The 27,818-nt window shown below is 39.6% G+C and overlaps 1 protein-coding gene across 2 annotated transcripts in view; it reads right to left on the bottom strand.

Moving 5' to 3' along the window:
* The window catches only part of ARID5B (AT-rich interaction domain 5B), a 206,354-nt gene that overhangs the window by 73,157 nt on the left and 105,379 nt on the right, over positions 1–27,818 (bottom strand). Inside the window, exon 1 of one of the 2 annotated variants that reach the window (XM_074232335.1) lies at positions 1–27,818. This exon is cut by the window's left edge and continues 19,541 nt beyond it; it is cut by the window's right edge and continues 13,797 nt beyond it. The exons of the other annotated variant lie outside the window; for it this stretch is intronic. The gene's annotated coding sequence lies outside the window, so the exon portion shown is untranslated. 2 annotated transcript variants of the gene reach the window in all.

Here is a 27,818-nt window from a genome sequence, read left to right as displayed (position 1 = left end):
CAGTGAGCTTGTGTCCTACATGAGGCTCCAAAGTCTTATATAACTATTCACTGTCTATTTTGCCTGGCTTGAATCCCGGGTTTGTTCTATGCAATACTAATTTTATAATAATAAACTGCCATACAAGCTTTAGGCAGTCATGCAAGGAGAGGTTGTGGATGACATTCTATCTGATTATCTTTCCAGCAAAGACACCCTCCTGAAACGAAATGCAGACAGACCTCTACAAAACCCCCTCTTCATTGAAAATGGCTTCCGCCATCGACTTCAGGAAAAATACCACATCTACCTGGTCCCAGCCCCCAAATAATAAAAATGTCCAGGCCATTAAGATGGCGGCACACCACCGCCTTATGAAACTGAATCCCTCACTTGATTCTTGGAGGAGACAATGAAGTAGGCGTAAGGATTCTGAAGTGGCCAGGGGGGCTCCAAGAGAACCCACTAGCTCGTGGCACCTTGGAAAAGTTGCCCCTTCATCATGGAGGTGAACCCCTTGGCAAGCCCAAAAGAGGAGGAATTTCTTGTAAACTGTGGGATCAACTGACACAAGAACTCTGGCATGTCTCTATAGAGTTTAACCGTTGCCTGTCCTGACACATTCTTGTGTTACAGAAACACGGCCAACAGTTGAAAGTAAAAAAAATGATCTCTTTGATCTCAAATTTTCCCCCAACACTCTCCTCTGGACCTTTCCAACACAGTCCACGCTGCCTCATATTTGGGTATGGCTAGTCCCCTGGTCAAAGGAAGCTCCTTGAGGTCAAGTACCATTTAAAAGAAAAGAATCAAAACAAAAACTTTGCAACCCTAGTGCCTATTGCATTGCCTTAAGTGGGCCCTTAATAACTGTTAAATTGAAATGGAGAAAAACCACTTTTTGGAAATGATTAGTAGAGGGGATAAGACTAGACCTGTGATTTTATTGCAATAAATCACAGTTTACTGCAATTAAGTTTCCAGGTGAGGAAATGCCATTTACTAAGATAGGTTGATGCCTTCCTGCTCCATGGTCTAGGGCTAGATATACTATAGGACAATGATCACACAGACTAAATGTAACAGAGACGGTAGGATTTGAACCCAGGTCTTTGCAGCTTCAACTCTTGATCGATTATATTGCATTGCCTGCCTCTCAGACTATTTATACTCCATTGTGATGAGCTAAGAGGCAATTATGAATTCTGTTCTTTAAGGAAAATGGTTACAAATGTGCTCTCCCATCATTGAAAAGCAAAAAAGGGAGGTTAAGTCATGAGTTCTCTTGACCTAAGCTCCTCTAAAAGTTTTTTACATGGAAAAAACCAAGATTCAGGGCCCCTTGAAGATCAGTGTTGAAGGCTACTATTTCAACTGTGCCCTAGTGAAAGGAAATTGGGGAAGGGGACTGAAACAGAGAGTGGGGTGGGGTCTGTGGGTTTAAATGGAGTCCAACACTCAATGAATCCTAATACTTAAAAGACTGAGTCCCTCAGCTGACCTGATTATTTGCCATTTCTAAATTGATAAGATTCTTCCTACTTACCAAACTCTTGGTTAAAATAAGGAGTTGGGAAATGAGAGGGAAAAGTCATTTGTATACACTTGAGAATGCAGGGCCCACATCCCCCCAGTGCACTCAGTCAGAATATCCTGAATGCAGGAAATATTGAATAAAACAAACAAAAGTACAATGCAACATAGGTGATGTGAATTTGTGGTTTTCTAAGTCCTAATTAGGAATCAATGAATCTGACACCATTGGCTTAGTAGACTGAAGGGTGACACCCACTGACTGTGTGACTCTGAACAAGTCACTTAACCTCTGAAACTCAGGGTAATTCTCTAAGACTTTACATTTCTGAGAAGGTGATCATCTCTAATGGTAGAAGAAACTTCCCTACCAGGACCCCCTATACCAAGGAAATCACAGGTTCAGTCAAATCCAACAAGCAAAGTTTATACTAAAATAACGATTGACCTGAAGACCTTAGTATGGCCACAGTTGTGAACTTTTCATTAGAATAGCTGAAAAACACACTCAGGGGAGACACTGGTGGTAAAAGACAATAGACAGACACTGAATCAGGAAACAAAAGACTAACTTAATCTCGTGCCTTAACCCTATGATCACAGCAAAGGCATCAAGTGAGCCTCAGTTTCCCCATCTGTAAAGTGATGGCTTGCCCTCACAGTTCAGGGAGATCCCTTCCAGCTATATAACAAGCTCTGAATACCTATCCAAAATATTCAGCCCATCAGAGCAAGGGAGGGGATGCTCCCATCTGGGACAAAGTCCTGTATAATTTCAGGGGCACGCTCTTGGTCCAAGGGTTAACAGTATTACTAGCGAGGAAAGCAGGTTTCCATTGAGGGAATTGGCCAGATGTTTGGGATTATGGATAGGTAGTTAATTCTGCTTGATGAGATTAATTGTGTCCCCAGGCTCAGCATCTAACACATCTAATCTCTGACACTTAATAAGTTATGTGACCCTGTGTAAGTCATTTAATCTGTCTCAGCTTCCTCAACTATAAAATGAAAGGGGGGGGTGGAATTGATCACTTTGGTCTCTAGGATCACTAACCAGCTTTAAATCTATGATTCTATATTCATAAGTCACTAACTCCCTCTCTGTACCCCAGTTTCCCCTTCTGTAAAATAAGATTCAATGGTCTCTAGGGTCATTACCAGCTTTAACTATATGATTCTATGACCATAAGTCACTTACACTATCCGTGCCTCAGTTTCCTCTTCTGTAAAATGAGGTTTAGTGGTCTCTAGGGTTGCTACCAACTTTAAATGATTCTATGATCATAAATCAATTACACTCTCAGTTTCCTTTTCTGTAAAATGAGGCTCAATGGCCTCTAGGGTCACTACCAGCTTTAAACCTATGATTCTATGATCATAAATCACTTATACTCTCAGTTTCCTTTTCTGTAAAATGAGGCTCAATGGGCTCTAGGGTCACTACCAGCTTTAAATCTATGATCATATCATTAACCCCTCTCTGTGCCTCAGTTTCCTCCTCTGTAAAATGGGACAGGGCAAAGGAATTCAATGGTCCCTAGGGTCTTTTTCTAGTTTTAAAAGCTATGATCCTTCGAACCTCTAGAGGTCCTTCTTCCAGAGGCTTAGTCTCTGCCTAATTTGACTACATGGCTGAAAGCAAAAAAAGCACATTACAATGGGGTTTTATACCCACTGGCATAGGTTGGTTACAGTCAGAATCATATCTGGAAGCACAAATCTGATTCCTTGGGCGGGCATCTGGGTTGGGACCCATGGCAGAATCCCAATCCCTTCACCTACAATGCAAACTACGGTTGCTATTCATTCATTTTCGGCCCTTTGCTCTCCAAAAAAAAAATGCTTCTGGGTGGTTGCTAGGCAACTATTGTTGAATACATGTATGAGGCATTAATTGTCTGAACACTTTCAAAAACAGAAGGAAAAAAATGATTGAAAAGCGAGGCCATTACCAGAACTAAAATAAGACCTTTCCTCCTCCGATGGACAGTCAGTAAGCAAAGCAGCTGGAGGCCGAAGTATTTGTTGGGGCAAGATGACTCACCAAATCACTTCTCAACACATCCATCTTTCTTGGCCCCATCAACAAGAATTCAAAGGTAGCTCCATCCTGTGACAACGCCTCAGCTAAAAGATCACTGGGGTTTTTGTCTTGGTCATTTTTCTGCCTTTATTGTTGGGGAGGGGTCCTCATTTGCCCTATTTAGACCTTACATGTGCATTTCCTCTATGGGGATCCTTGGGACGCCATCTCCGGAGGCTCCTTGGTTACAACTCTAAACATTGGGATTCACTAAACAGATCACTTGAGCTATCTTCTCTTTTCCTGACCCAAAATGGAAGCAGTAAGAACTTTCCCCTTCATCACAATCAAAGAGCCAGCCTCCTGACGGGTGCCAAGGGCTTTGTGCTTCTTACCAGTATATGTAGACTTCATTTTATAGAGAATTTTCAGTGATTTACCCCCCCCCCCCGTTGGAACATTCCAATGCGATGATCAAGCTACAGAAGTCAGTAAACACAGACTTCCATAAATTGAGTCAAACTTCTAAATTAAACAACTTGGCGAAATCATTGCAAGGTATTCTTTCTTTTGTGGAGAGGGGAAAAAATTCCAATAATCCGACATGGGACCCCCCAAATACTCCATGCACTCTAGGCACCTCTTGGGAATAGTACCTGTGAGCCACAACTTTTCAGGATCCCACTCTCCCCTATCCCCAGCCATATGGGCTCTCTTATTGGGGGTTAATTCCATATAAAGATTAAACCTTTCCTACAAAATCAATCTGAGAGAATCTAATGAGGATAATTGGGCATTATGATTCCCCAATCCTGACCACCAAAGGTCTGGATTAAACTGCCTTGTTTTGTGCTTCTCAGACACTGATTATTTCAGTTTGTAACACTCTGTAATAGGTCATGTTCCTATCTGGGGAAGAAACCAATCAGCCATCCCAGGAGGGGAGGCAGTCCCCAAAGACTTGTACACTTGATGTGGTTTTAGTTCAGAGGTGTGATTTTTCAGGTAGGGAAGCTCTGGAAAGTAGAATTATGTATAAATAGCCTTTAAGCTCTACCTTGATAGGGCCTTGTGAGCAGATTATTAACTGTGCAAAACAACAGCCTGGGGCACCTACAATCATGATTCAGGGACTTAGGAATCTGTCTCTTTTGGCCCCCCATAGCCTGGCTCTGATCTGCAAAACCTGGTTGTTTAAAGGCTGCAAACTCCACAAGTCAACATGGCAGCCTGGAAGGCATTGGGGTTCTCTTGAACTATATGAAGTGAGATGTGAGGTCTAGGTCTAGGTTGGTGAGATCTCTGCTGTGAACAAACTTGATTAGACCATAGTTAGAGTATTGAGTTCCATTCTATATTTTAGGGAAGGTGAAAAATGTTCAGAGGAGGGAAAGCTAGATGGTCAAAGTCCTTGAGATCATTATGCTCTGAGAATATCCATCAAAAGAACTGAGGACATTTAAAGGACAGTGGAGAACACGGAGCAGAGATTTGATGGTCTCCAAGATGTGGCAAGACTATCACATAGAAATGAGGTCAACTAGCTACCCAAATGTGCAGCACCAGGAACAGAAAGAAGACAGTTTGGGTTTGATATCAAGAAACTTTTATTTTGGTAAGGACCAGGCATCCTCAGTAGCTGGTGGGTTCCTCGGTCTTAGATATCTTTAAGCAAAGACCATAACTGAAGTATGTTGGGGGGGGGGTATTTCCTTGGCAGAAGATCAGAGGTAAGGAGTGGGGCAATGTCAGCCATGTGGTGGGATTCCAGATGACTCTCGAAATTGTGAACCTGAAGGCAGAAACCTGTACTCTAACATCTCTTGCCTGGACTAGAAGTCCAGAAGGATGGGTGTCCTTGGTCATAAGGAATAATGATCAGAACTAAGTCTTTGGAGGCCTGTGGATTGTACCCATGTCTGTATGGAGGGACATAGGGGCAGAGAATTTCTTTCCCACTTGTTTCTTTTTCTTGGTTCTTATGTTGCTTCATATCAAATGCTTTTGTTATTGGTAAAATAAATAAAAGGAAGGAGAGGGACTGGAAATCTCTCCTGGGTCCTCCTAACACTGAATCCTATGATGCTATTGTTATACAGTGAAAAGCTCTACATGACTGACTCACATCAGTAAGAGAGGGCGGCAGGTTCTTCCTCTAAGACTCAGCTTAAGAAATATAATGATTAGCATTTGTATCTTGCATTAAGATTTGCCAAGTATTTTATTTGGTTATCTTACTTGATTACTTGGAACAACCCTAAGAAGTGGGTATTATGTCTACTCCCATTTCACAGATGAACAAAATGAAGTTTAGTGAGAGATTCAGGGATCTTAAATTAGCCAACTCGAGCTGTTCTAATGCCATTTCCTATGAGAAAAATCTCCCAGAATCCCACTTGATGTTTGACCCCCACTGCTAAACGTGCCATTCCTCATCTACTTGGTATATGTGTCTTGAATGCACCTGCTTATTTATATTGTCTTCACTGTTAAATTGAGAACTCCTTGAAGGAAGGAACTGGTTTCGCCTTTCTTGTTACTCACTGATTCCTTCCTTCTTGGTTACCCACCCACCCTACAGCCATACTCCTCCTGTGTAGCGGAAGAGACGTGAACCCTCTGGCGGCCAGGACGTCACAGATCCCAGAGACAGCAGGGGATATAAGCACAAATAACTGGAACACAGACCAGTAGTTGGTCTGATGCTCTGGTAATCTGATGGTTTATAAACCATACTAGTTGCCCTTTCCAATGGACTCAGATTTAAAGTCAATCAGATCACAGAGCCTCAGCATCTGGGGGAGGTGTCAAAGACAGTGATCTGTCTAGATTTTAAGCATTATTCTTGATCGTTTTTGTGGGGGCCCTGGACCCCTCTGGTACTCTGGCAAAGTCTATGGACCCTCCTCAGAATAATGTTTTACATTTTGTTGTTCATTATGTTCAGAGGGATATCAAACCGCACACCCTTTGACTCGGCAAAAATATTTATAGCAAAACCTTTTGTGGTGGCAAAGAACTGGAAATCAAAAGGATGCCCATCCATTGGGGAATGGCTGAATAAGTTGTGGGATCCAATTGCAATGCAATGCTATTGTGTTCTAAGAAATGATGAGCAGGAGGGTTTCAGAAAAAGACTACCATGAATTGATACAAAGCGAAGTGAGCAGAACCAGGAGAAGGTTGTACACAGGAACAACAGTGTATGATGAAGAGCTGTGACTTAGCTATTCTCAGCAATATAATGATCTAAGACAATGAAAAATGTGATCCGCCTCCAGAAAAAGACCTGATGGTGTCTGAATATAGACCAAAGCACACTATTTTCTCTCTCTCTCTCTCTCTCTCTCTCTCTCTCTCTCTCTCTCTCTCTCTCTCTCTCTCTCTCTCTCTCTCCTTACTTTTTTTGTTTTGAGTTTTTTCTAAAAAATAACTAATATGGGAATGTTTTACATGAATGCACATGTATAAGATATCAGATTGCTTACCATCTAAGGGAGGAAGGGAAGGGAGGAATAGAAATTGAAAGTCAAAGCTTAATAATGAAATTTTAAAATTGTTTTTACATGTAATTGGGAGAAAAAGAACATTTAAAAAATATTTTGTTTTTCAGTCATGTCAGACTCTTTATGACTCCAAGTTGAATTTTTCTTAGCAAAGATATTGGACAGTTGCCAGTTCCTTCTCTTATTCATTTTACAGAGGAGGAAACTGAGAAAAAAAGGATTAAGTGACTTGCTTAGGATTACTCAGCCAGTAAGAGTCTGAGGCCAAATCTGAACTCAGGAAATGAGTCTTCCTAACTCCAGGTCCACTACTATATGACACCACCTTATTGCCCCTAAGTTTTAAATGGGTAAACTAAAATTCATAGGATCAACAAAGGAAACCAATTCTTTGATTTAATATCAAAATATCAAAATTCAAATCCACAGACTCCAGGTCAAAGGTTCTTGGTACTAGTACAAAGCACTTTCCTCATACTATATCCTGTAAGTCAATGGAGCAAACAAACAAACAAACAAACAAACAAAAAAGCTTTTTTTTAATGGAGAAGCCAAGGTTTGGGAACTTCTGTGATTTTCCCATGGTAAGGTGACTAGTTAAGGGTCAGAGCATGGCCTTGAATCTAAGTCTGTCTCATTCCTGTTGCCATTCTATCAGCCCGCCTGCTAAAAATTTCTATTAATGTCACTTCAGTGATTTGTCCTTGTAATGAGAATTGTTGTGCAGGATGATGCAAGATTCTGAAATGTTTCCTGGATCCAAGAGAGAAAAACTAAATGTCATTTAGTCTAGTTTGCCTGTGCAGTGAGTTTTGTTGTATTTCAATTTAATTCTATTGTGGAATTTATTATATTAGATTTAACCATTCTCATTTAACCCAAACTTTAATGCTACTCTATCCATGCATAATCTGGTTGTAGACTTTCTTTTAGGAAGAATATTTATTTGATTGGCCAGAAGAAAACCCCACTGTTTAATCAGGAGGGATAATAGCGAACACATTGCCTAAGACACATGGGTTGTGAAAGACAGAGGTGTTACAGTCCAGAATTGGTGCCCTTTGGCCCCTGCTTCACATCCTCATGCCCTTTCAAATACTGCTGCCTAATACTTAAAAGACTCTTAAACAGAAATTAAAAATAAAATCTCATACTAAACTCCATATCTAGCTTGGCACATGTAGCTACTTAAATGTTTACTGAATGGAGTTAAATATTTTTCCCATAGCAGTAACATCAAGAGAGAATGGAATCAGAGAATTATGGAACCATAAGATGTTAGTTAAAAGGAATTTAGAGACCAGTTAGTTATGGAATTCTTAATTGTAGGACTGTGAATTTTAAAAGGAAATTCCACATACACACATACTTGTAAACATATATGTATATATAAAACTAACTGTACTGAAATACGGTCATCTGTTGATCAATCAATTGAAGACTACATTTCAATACAATTGGTTTCCCTTGGACTCCTATGTCTTTTTTATGTATTTCAAAATATGATTTTGAGAAGGGATTCCTAGGACCCAAAAAGGGCTAGGAACCAGTCCAACCCATTCATTTGAGAGATGAGAAAACTAAGGTCCTGAGAAGCTAAATGATTTGCCAAAGGTGACCCAGCCTTTTATGACTAGACTCCTGGTCCCTTAATTCCTAAACTTTTTCCTTAAAATATCAAAGTCAAGGACTCAGAGTTTATATTGTCATGGTGTCATGAAGAAATATGCAACATATGGGCCAATTTCTACTGCATAGGATGAAGAACCATAACATAAATAATTTAACACCATCCTCCAAACCATGTCAATGTTGACCTTGATATTCCATGACCTCAAGGGGAAGACAGGCAGGAGGAAAAAGGAATATGACTTTTAAAATATGATTCTAGCTTAGGAAATCAAGGAATTCAGAGATTTGTAAATCACTTGAAAGTCTCACATTTATATCCATACCTTCTTCAAATGATGGCTAGAAGGTTCTGGACAAAGAGAGTACTAAGAAATATCACAAAAAAGTGAAATGGGTTCCTAAAAATAGATACCTCAATAGAATGTAAATTATAGGTTGTTAGAAAGGGAGTAATTTCATAATTAGCCATCCGTATGCATTCAGGTCAAAGGCTAGTTAAAGCAAATGTAAAAATTAATCTCCAATTAAAGAAAGGAGGAAGACAAGAAGATCCTGAGCAGAGTCATAACTGTTCCTACCCAACCTGTTTAAACAAACTACTGATCTTTAAAAAAATGAGAAACTGATAAAAGTAGGATACTGACTCTAATATAATTTCTTTGAGAAATTATATGGTATTTATAATAAGGTCTAGGAGTAGATTTCACACTGGAAAAGACCTAGAAAGTACCAAGTTCAACTCTTTCACTTAATAATTACCACAAAAAGAAAGTCAAAATGACTCCAAAACCAGAACTTACCTTGCCTAGTAAAACTGTCCTGCAAGGCAGGGCCATTCCAACTAAAAGTGGCACCAATTTAGAGACCAATCCCCAAAGTAAAACATTGTACAGGAAGATGGTAGAAAATTATAAACAACATTACCTCAGAAAAACAGCAAAAACTTAGTGGAGGGGTAAAAAATTCATTAAAAGCTTGGCATGGGACCCAACTATACCAAATTGCTCCAAGACCATTTATAGATGAAACTGGAAAGAGGACAACAAGTAAATGGAAATTGGAACAGATTTGCCAGCATTTCTGTAGTGATCTATTTGAATCACAAATCCAGTGAAACTTCAACATTTAGACTCTAACACCTCAGGCTCCAATGTGCTAGATGAGGAGGTGGAAATGGCGGTTAGGAAGATGAAGTCAGTAAGAGCGGCTAGACATGACAAAATTCAGACAAAACAAATCTGTGTGAGGAGTGACACAATGTTAACAACACTCTGGAAGTGATATTCAAAATATCTGAAAGGAGAACATTGAGAAAGGAATAGAAAATATCAAATGTAGTATTATTACACCCCCCAAAAAAAGTGATCAAAAAGCCATCCACATCTCCTTATCTCTACAAAACCTTTATGAGGATGATCTTATGACCACATGGAGGAAGTCAATAAAGAAAATATGGGAAGGGAGTAAAACAGGCTTTTATAAATGATTTTCAACCATCTTTTCAGGGATTCAATTAATTGAGACTATATAAAGAATTCAAGATTTAATTCAATCCAATTCAAACATTCAGTGAACACCTATTATGTGCAAAATATCTTGCTAGTCACTGAAAATACAAGGACAAAAATAAAATAATATCTACACCCTTGGAGTTTATGCGTTTCATATAAAGACTATAATAGTTACACAGATGAGTCAGAACAAAAAAATACAGAAAGCAGTTTTAAGACGGATCAGACACTACTAAGTGGGAAAATCAGGAAAGAGTGCCTATGGGATGGCACAGGTGATTTGAAAGAATGGCCACTGTCAATAACACAAGAGTTGGATGGAATGCCATGGAGCTATTCAACCAACAAAAACAAATCATGGAAAAATAATGAAGAAGGACAATGAGAAAGGTAGTCCAGATTGCTTTGGGGAAATGCCATCATTCTTTCAATAATCTCAAACAAATCCTCTGCCATGAAAACCTATCCTTGCAACACCAATATTTCCTCACTGAGTCTATGTGGCACCCCATGATGTCCAAGGATACAAAACTGTAAGTGACCCATGGAATAACAGTAGTGGTCATAGATAAAACTGTAGAATGTAATCAATGATAGATGATGTGTGCTAAATAGGGTGAAAGACTTCATCAAGGACACCTGATTAGAAACATGGGCAGACTGGTCTAGTGGTGAGAGTGAAGGGGGGGAAAAAAGGGCAGTTTGCAAAATTAAACTGATATCCTGTAAGTCAACAGGCATTTTCACAAACACTAATCATACACCTATACCGGGCACTGTGCTGCTAAGCACTGGGAATACAACTAAGATAAAAGCAGTCCCTGGCCTCAAGGAGCTCACATTCAAACGGGGAATATCATTTAAAAAAGTATATAACAGATATAAACTAAGCAAATAGAAGTTAATTCTATTCAATTACCAAAAAAAAATTTAATGAAATGGAGTCAAGTCTTGGGAATGTTGGGTGAATAAGACTTATGCAAAGACATGGACAAGAACTACACATAACAAGACAACACACTTGGGATGTGATTTGAATATATTTGGAGTCAGGAAGCCTTGAATTCAAAATTTTCCTCTGACACTATCATAACATACTGATAAAAACCACTTCACCAATCTGTGACTCTGTTTCCCAATGATAAATTGAGAGATTTGGACTTGATGATCTCTAAGGTACTTTTTACTTTTAAATCTAGGTTCTTATTATCAGTTCTAGATGAGAAAGTACATCTAACAGTTGAAATCCTCAATTCATCGAATTATAGTTTAATGAAATAATACATTATTAGAACGCTTTGTGAGTTCATAGAGACTTCCCGGGAGTTAGCTTGAGCTAAGCCTTGCAGGAGGGACCGACTGGAAATGGAAAGGCAGAGGACAGAAGCTGGAACACAGACACAGAAACTCTCATTTTCCTCTGCTGTCCGTTTTCCCTCTGGACTATGACAATACCAGAAGCAGCCATGGAGGGCTGTTGTCTTCTTAGATCAGCAGCTCCCTGGCCACGGAACCACTGACACATCATTTGTTCAGGTTCTCCTAGACAAGAGGGAACAAAGTCTCTCCTCTCCTTTCCCCCACCCCCTGCCCGTTCTCCAACTCCCTCTGTGGGTTGCAGTTGCCTCTGTAATGAGTGAGTCTTCCCTTACTCACTTTCTGCTAACAAATAATTTTTAATTAGCATGTTCTTTAAGCACATAGAGCAGGGTATTAGCCAGGTGCATTTTTAGGCCAAAAAATAAGGGAAAAAAGTCATTGGTGGAGGGGGAAAGGAAAAGAAAGAGGAAAGAGGGAAGAAGGGTGAGAGAAAAGGAAGAAGGGAGAAAAAGACAGAGAGAGAGGAGGGAAGGAGAGAAAGAAAAAGAGAGAGAGGGAGGGAAAGAAAAAGAGAGAAGGGCATATGAGAGAAAGAAAAAGAGGTAGAAAGATAGAGAAAGGGGAAGAGAGAGGATAGAAAGAGGGAGAAGAGAGGAGGAAGAGGAGAGGGAGGATGAGAAGATGAAAGAGACAGAGAGAGATCTGGGGACTTAATGAGTATTTATCCACATTTAAACAACCCCATCAAACTACATTTTTAAGCCCTGACTCAATTAAGAAAGGAGTGGGACTTGATCTATTAGTCACTTGTGAAACTCACCAGTTCTTTGCCCACAATTAGTTCCAGTAAAATATTCAAGGGAATATTCAGTCAGAAATAGAAGGCTATATTCTATCTCTGTATATTATCAAATGAAGCAGTGTGATGCAATGGAAGGAAATAGGGCTTTACATGTAGGAGCAGATATATGGAAATACAGGGACAAGAGATGAAAGACAGACAGACGGACAGACAGACAGACAGACAATTCCTTAAAAGTTCAAGCATAGTCTTCCTGGTGAGATGAGCAGTGCAATGATAGATGAAGAAGCTGAGTGGGCAGGGACGTCATCTCTGCAAGAACACCCAGCTGGGCCAGGGAAGCCAAGTTTTCTGACTTTCCATCTCTATCATATGAGACCTTAGTTTCCTCCTCTGTAAAATGCAGAGGGTTCCAATGAGCAATCATTTGAGCCCTTAACTTGTGATCTACTAACCCTGGCCCACCAAAATGACAGAGCTGATACCCTACTCCTTCCTCTCCCTCACTGGACGGCTATGGATAACCTTGACCTTTCAATTCCTTAATTTATAAAAGGATAATAAAATCTGTTATATTAACCCCAGGGGGGCAATTGTGAAGAATAAACTAGAAAATATGTAATAGCTGTGAACTGTGTCACTCGACAGAAGATTCAGACACATCCTGTTTAGAAAGTTGCTTTTGGATAGCACTCAGAAGAAGTGGGTTCAAATCCTAATGACAATAAATGCTGTTATGAAGCAGGGCGAACTATCCACTCAGTCTTAGGTTCAATTTGCTCAACTACAGCCTAGGAATAATACTAACAATAGTTTAACATTCATACAACATCCACCATAACATTCATATAGACAGAAAACTTTGAACATAGCATCTGGGTTGACCCTTACCTGTCGGCCATTTGACAAATTCTTAGGATCTAAAGCACTAGTTCTAGAAAGGACCTTAGTCACCATCTAGGACAATTCTCTTCATACATATAGACACACAGAAATAAATGCATATATATATATGTATATATATATGCATACACACAAGCATACATGTATAGATCATCAATAACGGTTCCAATTTTTTAAAATTTTTTTGTTTTTGCGAAGCAATGGGGTTAAGTGACTTGCCCAAGGTCACACTGCTAGTAAGTATCAAATTTGAACTCAAGTCCTCCTGACTCCGGGGCTCGTGCTCTAGCCACTGAGCTACCTGGTTGTCCTGATTCTGGTCATTTCTACAGAAAGCTGGGGGTCATCCCCTTGGTCAAGAACTTAATTCTCTATTTTAACAATCTTTCAAAAGGAAAATCATCATTCACTTCACTTTACCCAAGAGTGTCTTGCTTAGAAGCAGCTGAGGTGACTCAGTGGATAGAATGCTGGAACCAGAGTCAGAAAGCCCTGAGTTCAAATCTAGTCTCAAACACTTATAGCTGTAAATCACTTGACCTTAATAGTCTTGGATCATAATAGCACCTCTTTCCCAGGGTGATTGTAAGGATCAAATAAAATAATATTTCAAAAGCGCTTGGCAGCACAGTCCATATTTCTTTTTGAATACTCAGCCCCTTCCTCTCCATTTGACCCATCCTAAGTGACTAGTTACCATTTAAGTCAGGTACAAGGTATGAGATTGTTCCCAATATCTCCTTGCTTTCTCAGCCAAAGGTCTCCCTACTTACTGCCTCTACTTCCTCTTCTCTCAAGTCCATCCCACACGCTGATGCCAAGGTAATTTTCCTTCACTAGAGCTGACCATGTGACTCTCCTACTCTATCAACTCAAGTAATTTCCTATTGCTTCCAGGATCAAATATAAACTCCTCTGTTTAGCTTGTGAAGCCATCCATAACAAGGCAGCCCAGATTTCTCTTTTGGGCCTCCCGTGGTCATTCCTGGCGACTCACATTTGTGAAGCAACCAACTGACCTTTCCTCTCTCGTGGGCACAGAAGCCCAGCTCCCATCTTGTTGCCTTGGCTTCAGTTATTTCATGCATATGGAATATCCCCCTCTTGTAAAGACCTCCATACCCTGGCCCCTTCCTACCCTACTCATCCTCTCTACCCTGCTCTCTTCTACTGCCTTGCTGAGCCGATGACTTTAGTTACCCTCCTTGACCTCAAACATGACCCTCCCTCTCTTGCCCCTCCTCTGTGCTTGGGATGTTCACCTCTTCATCTCCCCCTTCGGTCTTCCTTGGCTTCCTCCAAGTCTCACTAAGGTTACCCCTCTGCAGGCCTTCCCCAATTCTCTCCCAGAGAATCTCTAATTTCTCATGCCTGTATCTCATTTCCATATTATCAGTGTGAGCTCCCTGAGAGCCGGGACAGTCTTCTTTCTGTGTATCTCCAGTATTCAGCAAACAGTAAGTACTTAATAAATACACATCAGTGGAATGATATACACAAACATGATTATTTTTCTTTGGATTTTTAAGAGTCTAGCCTGAAGGCAGGGACCTCTCTATTTCATAAATTGTTTTAAAATATAATTTCAGAATACCTTTTCAGAGTTAAAAGAAAAAAAAAACCTAGTTAAACATTTTGCTTACTATATTTTTCTAGGTGCAGGGGTAATTTAGGGGAGATTTATGGGAGCACAGGGCTTTATAGTGACCTAGGCTTCAATGCACTAAATAAAGTCTGAACCAGTATAGGGAAGTATATAGTGCATTATGTCTTCCATAGAGAATCCTTCTTTTATTTGGACTCTGTGGGACATCTAACCATGGAAAACATCTTAGAGGATGTTTACACAAAGCTATCTTTACAGAATGTACGTCTCATAGGACCATTTATAATTTTATACTCTTGATACATACATGGCAGAACAGCTTTTGAAGGCATTCTCAAGACTGCTTCTGCCAAAAACAAAAGTAGCAACTATCTATCCATCTATCTGTTTTTTCATTTTATAAAATCCCTAGAAAAGGGGTTTATGTATATCACAAAGGCATCCTTGATGAGATCCTGAATTGGTTTTCTCTGATGATCCAACTATATGTGGACTTTTCAATTCTTTAAGGATTATTCAGTGAAGGGGCAGCTAGATGGAGCAGTAGATAGAACGCCAGCCCTGGAGTCTGGAGGAACCGAGTTCAAATTTGATCTCAGACACTTAATTGCCTAGCTGTGTGACCCTGGGCAAGTCATTTAAGCCCACTGCCTAAAATAAATAAAAAAGATAATTTTTAACTTAAATTTTTTTTTATCTGTTTAAGGCAATGGAGTTAAGTGATTTGCCCAAGGTCACACAGTCAGGCAATTATTAAGTGTCTGAAGTCACATTTGAACTTAGGTCCTCCTGACTCCAGGGCCAGGGCTCTTTCCACTACAGCCAAAATTTTTTTTAAAAAAGGAATTCCTCAATGATCTGAAATTACTACTGTAAAAATCTATTACTTAAATACCAATGATCTCCTATTAATATTATAGACTTATGAATCACAGATGACAACAATCTGAAAAGTATCAGAATCACAGAGTACCCAAAAGGCAATGGAAAGAATGATGGTAGACATAAAGAAGAGATATTTCTTCACCAAAAATGATCTGCTCATAAAAATAAACACCAAAGACTTCCCTGGGGACATACGTGTATGACTAGTAAAAGAGATAATCTTGTCTTGGAAATCGCTCATGTCTGGTGGTAACCCATAAATGTTAAAATTACTAGGGAAAAATTCTAGCATCTTTAATGGATTCCTTAGGGGGAACTTCTGCTCTAAAATTATGAAGGAGAACATGGGAAGGGATTGGAGCCTTCAGAGGATCACAGTTTTAGAGCCCAAGGAGTCCTGAAAGGTCATCAAGCAACAGATGAGAAAAGTGAGGTAGAGAGAAGTGATGTGACTCCAAGTCTAGGGCTCTAGTCACCCTGCCCTATAACTGAGAATATCAATGAAATCATGGCTCATGGGAAAATATGAGAATTCCATTTCCCCCTCCTCCCTCTCCCCATTCAAAGGCCAAGTCTGCCTAACTGTTTTATGAAGGAATGTATGTTCTTGTACCTCCTTATTCTAGAGCTGTTTATGATTTAGTAGAGAACGTATTAGTCAGGAAGCATTTGACTGTGATAAAGTTGTGTTTTGCAAGAATTTGATGAATAACAGGTCCTTATCAGCTAGTAATTGCTCCCATAAATTCAACAGTAAATTTGTCTCCCTTCCACCCTTCACAGGACAGATCCCAAAGAGGAAAAGATTCACTGTTTAACCCTGAGGATGACTATGCTAGAGCCATGGATTACCTATTGACAGAATGGAAATGGGGACATTTGGACAAAAAAAAAAAAGTTTCCATTCTCTTCTTATCTCATTTTGATCAAAGAATACTCTGATAGTGTAGGGGGCAATGGTCTCCTCTCCATGAATGCACAGGCATAAAAATCAGGAAGCTACAAGATATGGGTGTATTTGAGTGACCCAAGGGAGGAGTAATCTGAACAAAGGTGATCCCATTATCTAATTTCATTACAATGTGAACTCCATGAGATTACAGATCTTTTTGGTCTTTATCTCCAGTGCTTCACACAAAGCCTGGTAGATAGAAGGCACTTAATAAATGTTTATTGACTCAATCACAGGTGAGGTAACATATAAAGCATATTGCAAACCCTTAATTGACCAAGAAATCCTGACTCTTAATTTATTCGTCTGTTAATGTCGATTTCTGAATTCACCACGTCCCAATCCATTGTCTGCTCAGCAGCCAAAATATTCCTTTTCTAAACAGGTCTGACTCATTACTCCCCTCCTCAAAATCTATCACTGGCTCCCCTTTGCTTCTTGGCACAAATATCATCAAATGAGAAAATATTTGCAACACACTTAGTCTAGTCCTTGGAACTCTGAAGGCAAGTAATTCATGCTTATTGTCTTCCCTTCCGGTCTAACATCAGGGTTCTTATAGGGTCTGAACTTGAAAAAAATATTTTAATTGTAGTTCAACTTAATTAGGATAATGAGGAACCTTTTGTTCTTGCAAAGCTTAGCTCAGGTGTTACCATAGATACACGAATTAGTACAACACAACTGAAAAAGGAATTATACAAGTGCACACAATTTGTAGTTGGGCATTTAACATTCTGAAGCTCACAAGATAGGAGCTAAGAAAACCAAGTTTACTCGGACCTCACTAGCTCAGATGAATTGGGGGGAGAGTCAGGAAGTATGACATGCATGCATCTATGTTTCAATATAAATATATAAAATAACTATATAACTATATATTACAATAAAAATATAACATATTGTCTGCATTATTACATTATGATCTATAATGTTCAACACAAAAGAAAAGTTTATTCCTTCCTAGTACCTCTAACTGCTAACCAAATATTTCTTTAAAAACATATGGCTTTCATCAACAGATAAGATTCATTTACAATTAGCAACATGCTTTGGAAAACAAGCAAAGTGATGGGCTTACATACTTAGAAACAATTTATTTCTTCTGGGAACGCTACCAGTCCATCAAAAACACTATTTCCTGGGTACCTATTGTTCTAGCCCAGGATTGGGGATCCTTTCTAATAAGGGAGCAGTGTGAGGCATAGTCTTTCCCCTCAGGGAGCTTACAATCTAGTTGAGAAGGTAAGAATAAAATAGAGGTTGGCTCTAGAGGGTTGAGCTGGGACGACTTGGACTCAGATACCCCAAATTCTACAGTCCAAGCCTCTCTGTCTAGTTTCCAGACTCCTCTTGTTTGACAAAGGGATCCTGGCCCTGGGCTGGCCCTGTTATTACAGGTTCTGATTTAGACAGGGAATGAGGCTTCCCTGTCCTCTTATTGATGGGATTTGACATTTATATTCCAGTTATAGAAAATGCACAATTAGCTGCCCCTGCTCTATCCTAGCTGAATTATTAGTGCCAGATCCATTTCTTCCTTTCTCCCTTGAATTTCTCCCTTCAGTTCAATCATTCACCATGCCCGTAAACATGTGTTCAGAGGCATTCAACTTCATTTGAACGGTATTTTAATAATGAAGCCCCAATCATATAAAGTGTCTCCTAGTCAAATACAAATGACTTGTCAATTAATGGTTCTTGTGGATGTTCTATTCAAGCTGGGCCTCTCCTCCATCAATATTTGTCTTTCATTCTCAAAGAAGGGAGGTGATGCCATGACAAGTACATGAATTGGATTTGAGTGAGGGAGGCTGTGCTAAGTCACCAGCCCCACTTTCTCTTCGGTGTGAATGACAAGGCAGATGATAGTATATACATCCACTGCCTCACTCACCATGACCCTACGGGAGAGCCTTGAAGTAGTGGTCCAAAGCCTTGGTTCTAAGAAAAGATGTTATTAATGGCAGGTTCCTAGAACTTCAGAGACCCTCCTTCCAGACCATCCTTTACATCAATGAAGAAGACATTAGACCTCCATTTTGAAATACTTAGGGTTTCGGTTGGTACCAGATTTCAACTAAGTAAACAAGACTAAATATAAGACAGAAATCATTCTATTCCTTTCAAAGTGGAGGTTGGGGGAATTAGAGGGCAAAATTTTAATACCACTGAAAATGGCCACAGCATGTCAGATTTAGAGGACTCTAAAATACCTCACATGCCTCTGAGTCCCATTTGCCATTTCCAAGGAAGAGAAAATGACAAATTCTTATTAATTTTATTGATCCAACTCCTGTCAATTGGACAGTCAACTAAGAGTGGAAAGAAACCTTGGGGGTCTTATTTTACAAATAAGGAAACTGAGTAACGGAAAGTAATAACTTGCTCAGGATCACACAGCCAATAAAAGTGTCAGAGTGGGGATTTGAACCCAGGTCTGCCTGGCTCAAAGTTCAACCTCTATCTAGGCTGCCTCTCTGTTTTATCATCTCACAATCACTGGGATTGTACTGATTATATCGGTTTCTTTAAGGCTCTGTCATAAACTCTGTAAACCAACTGTTGTCCAGGACTGTGGGTGCCACAAAGAAAGTCACATTGCCCAAGGCTTCCTTCAAGTGGCAGTCTTTTATTTCTCCATGATCAGGTCTGTGCAGCAATTTCTTAGGCATTGAAATATTTCAATATTTCTACTGACACATAAATATCCCGACAGAGCTGAATAGGCCAGAATAGAAACTTTGGGCAAAAGAGAAGAAAAAAACTCACTTTGGGGCAAACATTGCTTACCTTTCTCTGGCATCACCCCCACCCAACCTTCTTCTTCTTCCCTAAGGAAATTCTCCTTTTGGATCAATGCTAATATTTCTAGAAATCTGAAATTAGGTCCCCAATTAGACAAACTTTCTCCTTCGTATTCCTGTCACATACGTTTTGAACAATGTTTACAGAACTCCCCTATCTTTCTAAATAAATACACCAGAAGTTCTGAAACAGACATTTTAAAGATCACTTGGTGCGCACCAAGTTTCCCCCCAGATGTTTTACATTTCAAATTTCTCAATAAATGAATAACATACTAAAAAAGCAAACATGGGCTGACAGTATTTAGTCTAAGTTTTTTAAACGGCCTAACATCTGTAGCTAAAAACAATTTTCAATAACTAAATTTAACTATCAGAAGTATTAAGGAATTCAAAACTAGCTTTCGCAGGATCCAGCTGTGAGATTTTTTTTTTTTTTTTTTTTACAATGTGGTCTTTAGGTTTCTTTTTAATTGTTTGCTGTTTCCACCAGTTCCACTGCGGCAACAACTCTTTTTCTCGTCCCTTCTGAGTTTTATATATATTCATGTGACAAACCCATGATCTCAGTTAACTGCCACAAGAGCTCATTAACAGTCGCACAGTCAGATCGGCAGACTTTGAAACGGTGCCAAGATTGGGGGGGATGGTTTGTGTGTGTGTGTGTGTGTGTGTGTGTGTGTAGGGGGGGCAGTGATTACAACAAATGGCTCCTTAGCCCTTCTATTTCTAACTTGTTTTTAAAAAAAAATGCAAAATAAAACATCTGACCTCTGTGGCTCCCTTCAAAATAGCTGATGTTTTTCTGAAATGTCTAATATTCACTCATTAAGCCCCAAAGTATGGTGCACTCTTATGTAATACCCCATCCCCTTCTCCTGGTGTTGGCTTGTGAAATCTCTTTAATTAAAAAAGCTAAAAGAACTCTAAATCTGGATGGCAGACTCATTTCCAGGGCATTCAAGCTTGTCGTCTAATTTTAAAACTCTGACAGGATACATGTAAATTTATGCAAGTTTCATAAAAGTCACAATTTCCTCCTTGAATTCAAACTACAGAAAATGCCTTGAAGCTTTGTGTGTGTTTGTTTTCCTAGGAAATCTATTCTGCCCATTGTGCTGCCGAGAGTATTTTTCTACAGGATATCCAATATCAACTGCTCCCTGGGCACGAAGAGGTTAAATTTCACCACCATTGATCTAGGGACCCTTTGATCACTCTTTATGACTCTCCAAACCCAGATGGGGGAGGGGGGAGAGAAGGGAAATATTATCATGCAAATGATTTCGGTTGACAGTAATTAAGAAATTATATGTTAAGAAAAATCAGTAATTGTTCACATGAGTCATTAATGTGTTTTCATTCTTTGTAAAACTTTCTGGCCCGCCCTTCCTTTTTTTGCTTTAAACAAGCAAGTACTGGAAAATATGCATAGTATTTGGAACAAGGGGAATGACAGATTAATTCAGAGTTTGCTGCTCACTACTTGGAAGGGCAGCTTATGGAAAGTCAAGCCTACTTCCTAGCTTCCATTGTTGCCATGCTTGCCCGAAGGGCCAACTCAACGATGGATGATGGGCCTATCCAGGCCTCCCGCTTTGGACGGAAATCAGGAACGAGCCCACAAAATGGGGAATTTCATTTCCAGCTCTTAGGAAGCTGGGATGAGCTCATCTGGGTTAACACTGGGGCTCCTCAAGAACACTGGACATGGTCATAGCAATATTGGAACGACGATGAGCTGGGAAAGACTTGGCTGCTCTGCACAAGACAATGACCCAAGATAATTCCAAAGGACTTCTGATGAAAAATGCTATCCACTTCCAGAGAGAACTGCTAAACCCTGAATGGAGACTGGAGCAGACTTTGCAAAACTTTATTTTTCTTGTTTTATTGGTCGTCTGTGTTTTCTTTTGAAACATGACGAATGTGGAAATATGCAATGCATGAATTCACATGTAGGATCAATATCAAAGTGCTTGCCTTCAAAGGAAGGAAGAGGGATGGAATTTGGAACTAATTTTTTTAAAAGATAATTTATTTTTCATAGGTTATTGGGAAAAATTTTACAAGATAAATAAAAAATATATTAAAAAACAACCACTGGGGCTCCTCAGATCCAGACACTGAATCCAACATTGCCAAGGGGGTGGTAGGAGTTGTTGGTTTTGGGGGGGGGGTTTTAAATGAACATTGGAAGGTTTAAAAGTGAATGTGTCAATTTAGATCAATGTATAGCATGGAAACATTATAAAGACTAACAGACTGCCTTCTGTGGGGGTTGGGGGGAGGGAAGTGAGATTTGGGGGGAAATTGTAAAATTGAAAAATTGAAAAAAATTGAAAAAAAAATAAAAAAATTTAAAAAAAGAATAGAGAGAAAAAAAGTGTTTGTGTGTGTGTGTGTGTGTGTGTGTGTGTGTGTGTGTGTGTGTGAGAGAGAGAGAGAGAGAGAGAGACAGCCTCCCAGCTAACCATTGCACCTAATGAACTTAGGCAAGCTTACAAACAAGGCTGCCTCAAAAAGAGCATGAACCAAAATTACATTTATTTGTATAGCAAGAAAGTTTCAAGTGCTGACACGCATTGTAGGACATGTGATACATAATAATACTCTTAAAGCAGCTCTGACATAATATCTCCTGAGGCCTAATAACCACAAATGATCGCGTTAGCTAAGAACTAGCCAGGAGCAAAAAACACTCATGTAAAAGTAGCCTTCGCCATAAATACCTCGACAATATTTTATGTCACTCTGTAAAAGTTAAAGGAGTTGCCTAATAATTAACAATGCATACTCCATGTTCGTTACCATCGGCGGTTGGTTGGCCAAGGTGCTCTCAGGGTCCCTAGATGCCAATGATGTAAATTATTCAGGCACCAAGAAAGGAGAAATAATAGCAATTGAAATGAAAGCTGATGTAATTCATGATAAACAGTCATCGGAAAATATGACAATGTTGTCTTTTTTTTTTTTTGGAGTGGGTTTAAACAGAAGAATGTGGGGCCATAGTCTAATATCCGCTATTTCTCGGGATTTCCACTGTACTACCACCATTGGGAATGTGGGTCCTTGAGCTGGCTGCAAAGTGTTATTATTCACTCCAGGGAAGGCGACAGTGTAAATTTAGGATTCTGATTGATGGAGAATGCTCCCAGGACAAAGCTCCCCCAGCCTAGGCATGCTTGGTGGTCCGAACTGGGGCTGAAATGTGAGCTCCAAGTAGCCAGGATGCCTTCAAGAATGCATATCACAAAGATGGCTTCAAGAAAACATCCCAGAATTACTTCATTGTCACATTTCACAGAACCTCGAAATTCAGCACAAATTTGACAGCTGTCTGGACAATTATGGACCCTGTTGCTGATTACTCTGTTTGAAATACATATCCAGCTGCAGGTCAGAAAGCAAATATTTGGAGATGGGGAGGAGAGGAGTCACTGCCTCTTATTAGTGGAAGGCATCCGCAATTCAGTTTGATTCAACGATAAGCATTTATTAAGAGGCTCTCTGGGCACGGTGGGAGATAGACTGCCAGACTAGAGTCCAGAAGACCTAGTGCCTACCTTGGACAAAATGATGTAATTTCTGTTGGTCTCAGTTTCTTCATCTGTAAAATGGAGCGAAGGGTTGCATATACCTCCCAGGGTTGCCCTAAACTAATAAATGTAAAACATCTGACCAACTCTAAATGTGTGCTAGGTAAATGGTAGCTATAATACTATTATTGATGTCGATAATAATAATATTAACATTCATAACAATATTATAATTTTAAATGTGAACTCCTTGAGATCTGGGACAATGCTTACTGATCTATCAGATAGGCTGGGAATGGACCTGAGATTTCAGTGGTATAAGGAAAACAGAGTGAGGGAACTCCCTCAACCAATGCAAGTCTGCACCATCTGGCAAACTACTCTCTCAGAGAGTTATCTGGGGCAACTGAGAAGTGAAGGGACTTGCCTCGAGTCAGTCACCTAAGATATGTGCCAGAGGCTAATCATCCAAGGGCTTCCAAAGTCAGCTCTCTATCCTCTATGTTATACAAAGACACAAATCAAACAGACCCTGTACTCATAGAGCTTCCCATTCATGGGAAGTTCATCTACAAGCATTTATTAAGCCTCAACTGTGTGTCAGGTACTGTTAGGCATTGACATTGGAGGGCACGATCATTTATTATGAACACTATGGCTATTATTACAGCAGCTAACACTTATAGAGGATTTGCAAAGTACTTTATGTATATTATCTCTTCTGAGCTTCATAATAACCTTAGGAGGGAGGTGCTATTATAATCTTCATTTAACAGATAAATATACTGAAAGTGAGAGTAGTGATTTGCCCAGGTCCTACAGCTAGTTAAGTATCTGAAGCAGGATTTGAATTCAAGTCTTCCTTCTCTAGTGAATTAAAATAGGTTAAGTGACTTGCCCAGGGTCACTCAGCTAATAAGGGTCTGAGATCAGATTTGAACTCAAATGTTCTTGATCTCAAGCCCAGTGGAATATGCTCTATTCTTTAAGCCACCTAACTGTCTCTTTCTCGTTTTACAGAGGAGGAAATTAAGTTTCATAGAGGACAAGTGATCTGCCAGTACAATAATAATAAATATTTATATAGTATTTTAAAGTTCATGACAATGAGGTCAGCTCAGTATTTTAAAGGAGAGGAAACTGAAGTTTTCAGGGCAAAATGTCCAAGTGTCCATGGTTATATAGTTAAAAGTGTCAGAACTGCCATAGGACCAAAGAGAATGTCTTTCGGCCTCAGATGTCCAGTATTCTTTTCCATTCTCTCAAACTATCTGAGCTTCTAAACCAGACCCATGTACCCAAATTCTTTTTGACTGGTCACTGCCTGTGGGCATACAATTCTCGGTAAATAAACTGAGAAGTCGGCCAAAGACGGAGGAAAACCAGCCTGTACCTGCATGGAGGCCAGAGAAAGGTTCCTGAATTCAAATAATTGGGCCCTCTGGGGGTGGTGGTAGGGGTAGATTGGGCAGGAGGTATTAAAAAAGGATGGTTGAATTTCATGTTACCATTATGACTTCATGTCCTTCAGTCCCAAAGTTAATTTTAAACCCATTCAGTCAACTATTGATTATCTGTACCAACAGAAAGAAGAGGAGAATAAGAGAAAAATTCCGACAGTCTAGTATCTTAGTTTTCCCTGCTGGCTCCTACTTCATTCATGATGGGTTCCTTCCAAGGGCCTTGTGAAGAACAACAGAAGGAGTTTCATCTTTCTCCTCTTTCCTTCAAGGCCAATCTTTTGGTGGGAGGTGTTAAGGAGCTGGGTGCAGCCCAAGGAAGGGGTATGGGCTGCAGTGAGCTGGGGCAGGGAGGAGAGCATGCAGAGGGAGTTGCAGACCTGGAGGGTCTGCATATTGGGCCCCTTCTCCTGGATAATCTGCATTTTATATCCCTTTTGTTTGGCTAGTAAAAAAACTGACTGGACTCATAAAAATGCATCTGCATACTTCCTGTATAGCAAAAAAGATTATTTTTAGACTCAACAATTCTTACAGAAAATGAATTTACCTAAATTACCTCCAGGGGTTAACTAGCCAGCCACTCCTTTAAAATACTCTTTCAAAATAAGATAAATGGTTTTCTTTGGCATTTTTACTGATACAAATGTATTTTATCTCAGTTTGCCACACACAACTTGCTTTCTCTAAATAGCCTGTTGTGAACATTATCAGTGGATTTTGCTCAGTGTACAAATATTTTATGTATTACAATGAGTGACAGAATGCAAAACTTGCAAATATTTATTTTTAGACGTATGGGAAAAGAAGCAATTAGAGCCAAAAATGTGAAGAATGAAGACTTCACTTCACAGAAGTGATTACATTGAGCACGCAAATGGTTCTAATATCAAACTTTTATTCTGATGCTACAAAGACTATTAGGAAATCTCACCCTCATAAAAAAAGAAAATATTATTTCCCAACTGAAATAATTCAATCACTACAAACAACATCTGGGGGTCATTAATAACTTACTCTGCAGTTGGATTAGTCAAATTATAAAAAAGATCTGACTCAGAATTCTAAATATTTCCATTTCTGAAAAAAAATCAACCCCAAGACTTATATTTAGATTTATGAATACAGTATGTACTGCTCAAGTGAGTATATAAATGTGAGTTTGTGTATGATGCACACACACACACCATTATATATTAATCATAACTTCCCCTTTAGCAATGTCCTGTTTTTGTTTTGAGGAAGCTTAAAAACCCAATACTGTGCTAAGTCTCTATACTGGGCGCCTTTTGTATAATTTGCATATTTTTCAGACTGGTGAGGATACAACCATAAGCAGCATCTGAGAAGGTTCCAGATTCCACACTACTACAAAGCCTTTCGTGGCCTCATAACACATTTTGAGAACATGCATAATGCTCACATATTTCAGACTCAAGATGAAAGCAATAACAAATATCTCTGCTGCAAAACCCACCACATTGAAACACCCTAAATATTTATACTAATGGAGGCTAGAAATAGTATCAAAGAACAATGCCAAAATATTCCTTGGACTCCTTATTAGTCGTTGGGAAAAAATCCCAGGGTTCCATCACATGGAAAGATCTGTAGGATGGTTGGTCAGAATAGATCTAAGGAAGGCTGCACAGTGGCACCAAACAAAAAGATATATACGTGTGAGTGTGTGTATGTGTGTGTGTGTTTCTGTGTAGGGGGGGAGATATGGGAAAGAACACTCTCTCACTCCAAGCTGGATATAGAATATGTTTGATTGACCACAAAAGAAACCCATCTCAGAAGTGAAACATTCAAATCATCTTCAGCCCATGGTTTCAGCTACACAAACCAGAGCGGGAGCTTTCACAAGGAAGGGACACAAATCGGATGTCTTTTGTGTTCCAGGGCTTGATGTGCTCTCCTGCCCAGAGTAGGCACTTAATAAAATGTCTGTTGTTGGAATGAGATTGAGGTTTTCACTGAATTTTCAAAGAAAACATTATCTCATGAGTAGGACAGAGAGGTAATTTTTGTTATAATGGAGAGAGAATTGGGCTTGGAGAGTTCAAGTCCTGCTTTTGACACAAGAGCCGCTATGTGACCTTGAGCAAGTCCCTTAATATTTGTTTGCTTCAGTTTCCTCATCTGCAAAATGGGAATAATAATAGCACCTACCTTTGTGAGAATCAAATGAGATAATTATCTATCCAAGCACATAGTAAATCCTCTATCAATATTAGCTACTGCTAAAACCTCTCAGAGCGACTCTAAGACTATAAATTGCAGAGGAGGTATCAACCTGCATTAATTGGAGGAGGGAATTAGTTCACTGGGGAGTCACCTTAGCACCTTTCTAATTATACTTTCACATCCTTTCTTTTATTCAAACTTTTTATGAATTTATCTCATCTAGTAAGATGCCCTCCTTCAGGGCAGTATTGGACTTGCTCATTTCTGGAGTCTTCACTGTGTGGCACCTACTGTGGACAGTGGAACAGATGGATGAATCTCATCACCTATTTGGACTATGATTGATTACGTTAACTAATCTACAGACACATAACGTCTACTAATCGTAGATCATCAATCCTTTATAGGTTTAATCACAAAATATCCAAACATCCAGGCAAAAACAAAACAAAGACAAAACAGTCATTCCATTGCACCCATCTATACATGTCCAGCACCTCAATGTTTTCCAATACATATAGACAGAGCTAAAGTTTTCATCTTCAAATTATCAATAAATTAAGCAAATTCCCCAATAGTCCCTTTTTTTCCCCAAACCAAAGCTGGGACAATGCCTTCCATCATCCTAACCAAACAAATGTTGGGCATCTTTTTAAAGTTCGGCAAAAAGGAAAAATTATGCAAACCCTAGGTCTAATGCATCCCATGGTTTCAGTTAGGAGGATCTTTCTCAGCAGCAGCTGAGGCTCTTAACTTTATATGGGCAAACATGACCTGGAAAGGCTGGCTCTTGCCAATCCCAGGTAAACAGACAGATTTCACCTAATTGGCTGACTCTGCCTTGGCTGCTGCCGAAGACCTTGATGTTGACTTGGAAGGGGTATCGATAAGCTGAGACTCTGCTCTTCTAGGTATACTGTTCCCCTTCTCTATGATGGACCCTGCTAGTCCATGGGACCTGGTCTGAGCTTGCTTCCCCCATGAAGATTCTCCCTTGTTTTCCTTGCCCCAGTTGTTCTGGAACCTACATCTTGTCCAAGCTGGAACTTAGCCTTGAACTCAAGTCATCCTGTCCACGTTATGGTCAAGAGCAGTGTCTGGACTGGGTTATGAAAATCTTCCTTGTATGATATTAGAAAATCTAGAAAATGAATTAATTCAATGCAACCA

Source organism: Macrotis lagotis, chromosome 4 (genome assembly GCF_037893015.1).
Source record: "Macrotis lagotis isolate mMagLag1 chromosome 4, bilby.v1.9.chrom.fasta, whole genome shotgun sequence".
Taxonomy (NCBI): domain Eukaryota; kingdom Metazoa; phylum Chordata; class Mammalia; order Peramelemorphia; family Peramelidae; genus Macrotis; species Macrotis lagotis.
This window is presented reverse-complemented; position numbering and strand designations above follow the sequence as displayed.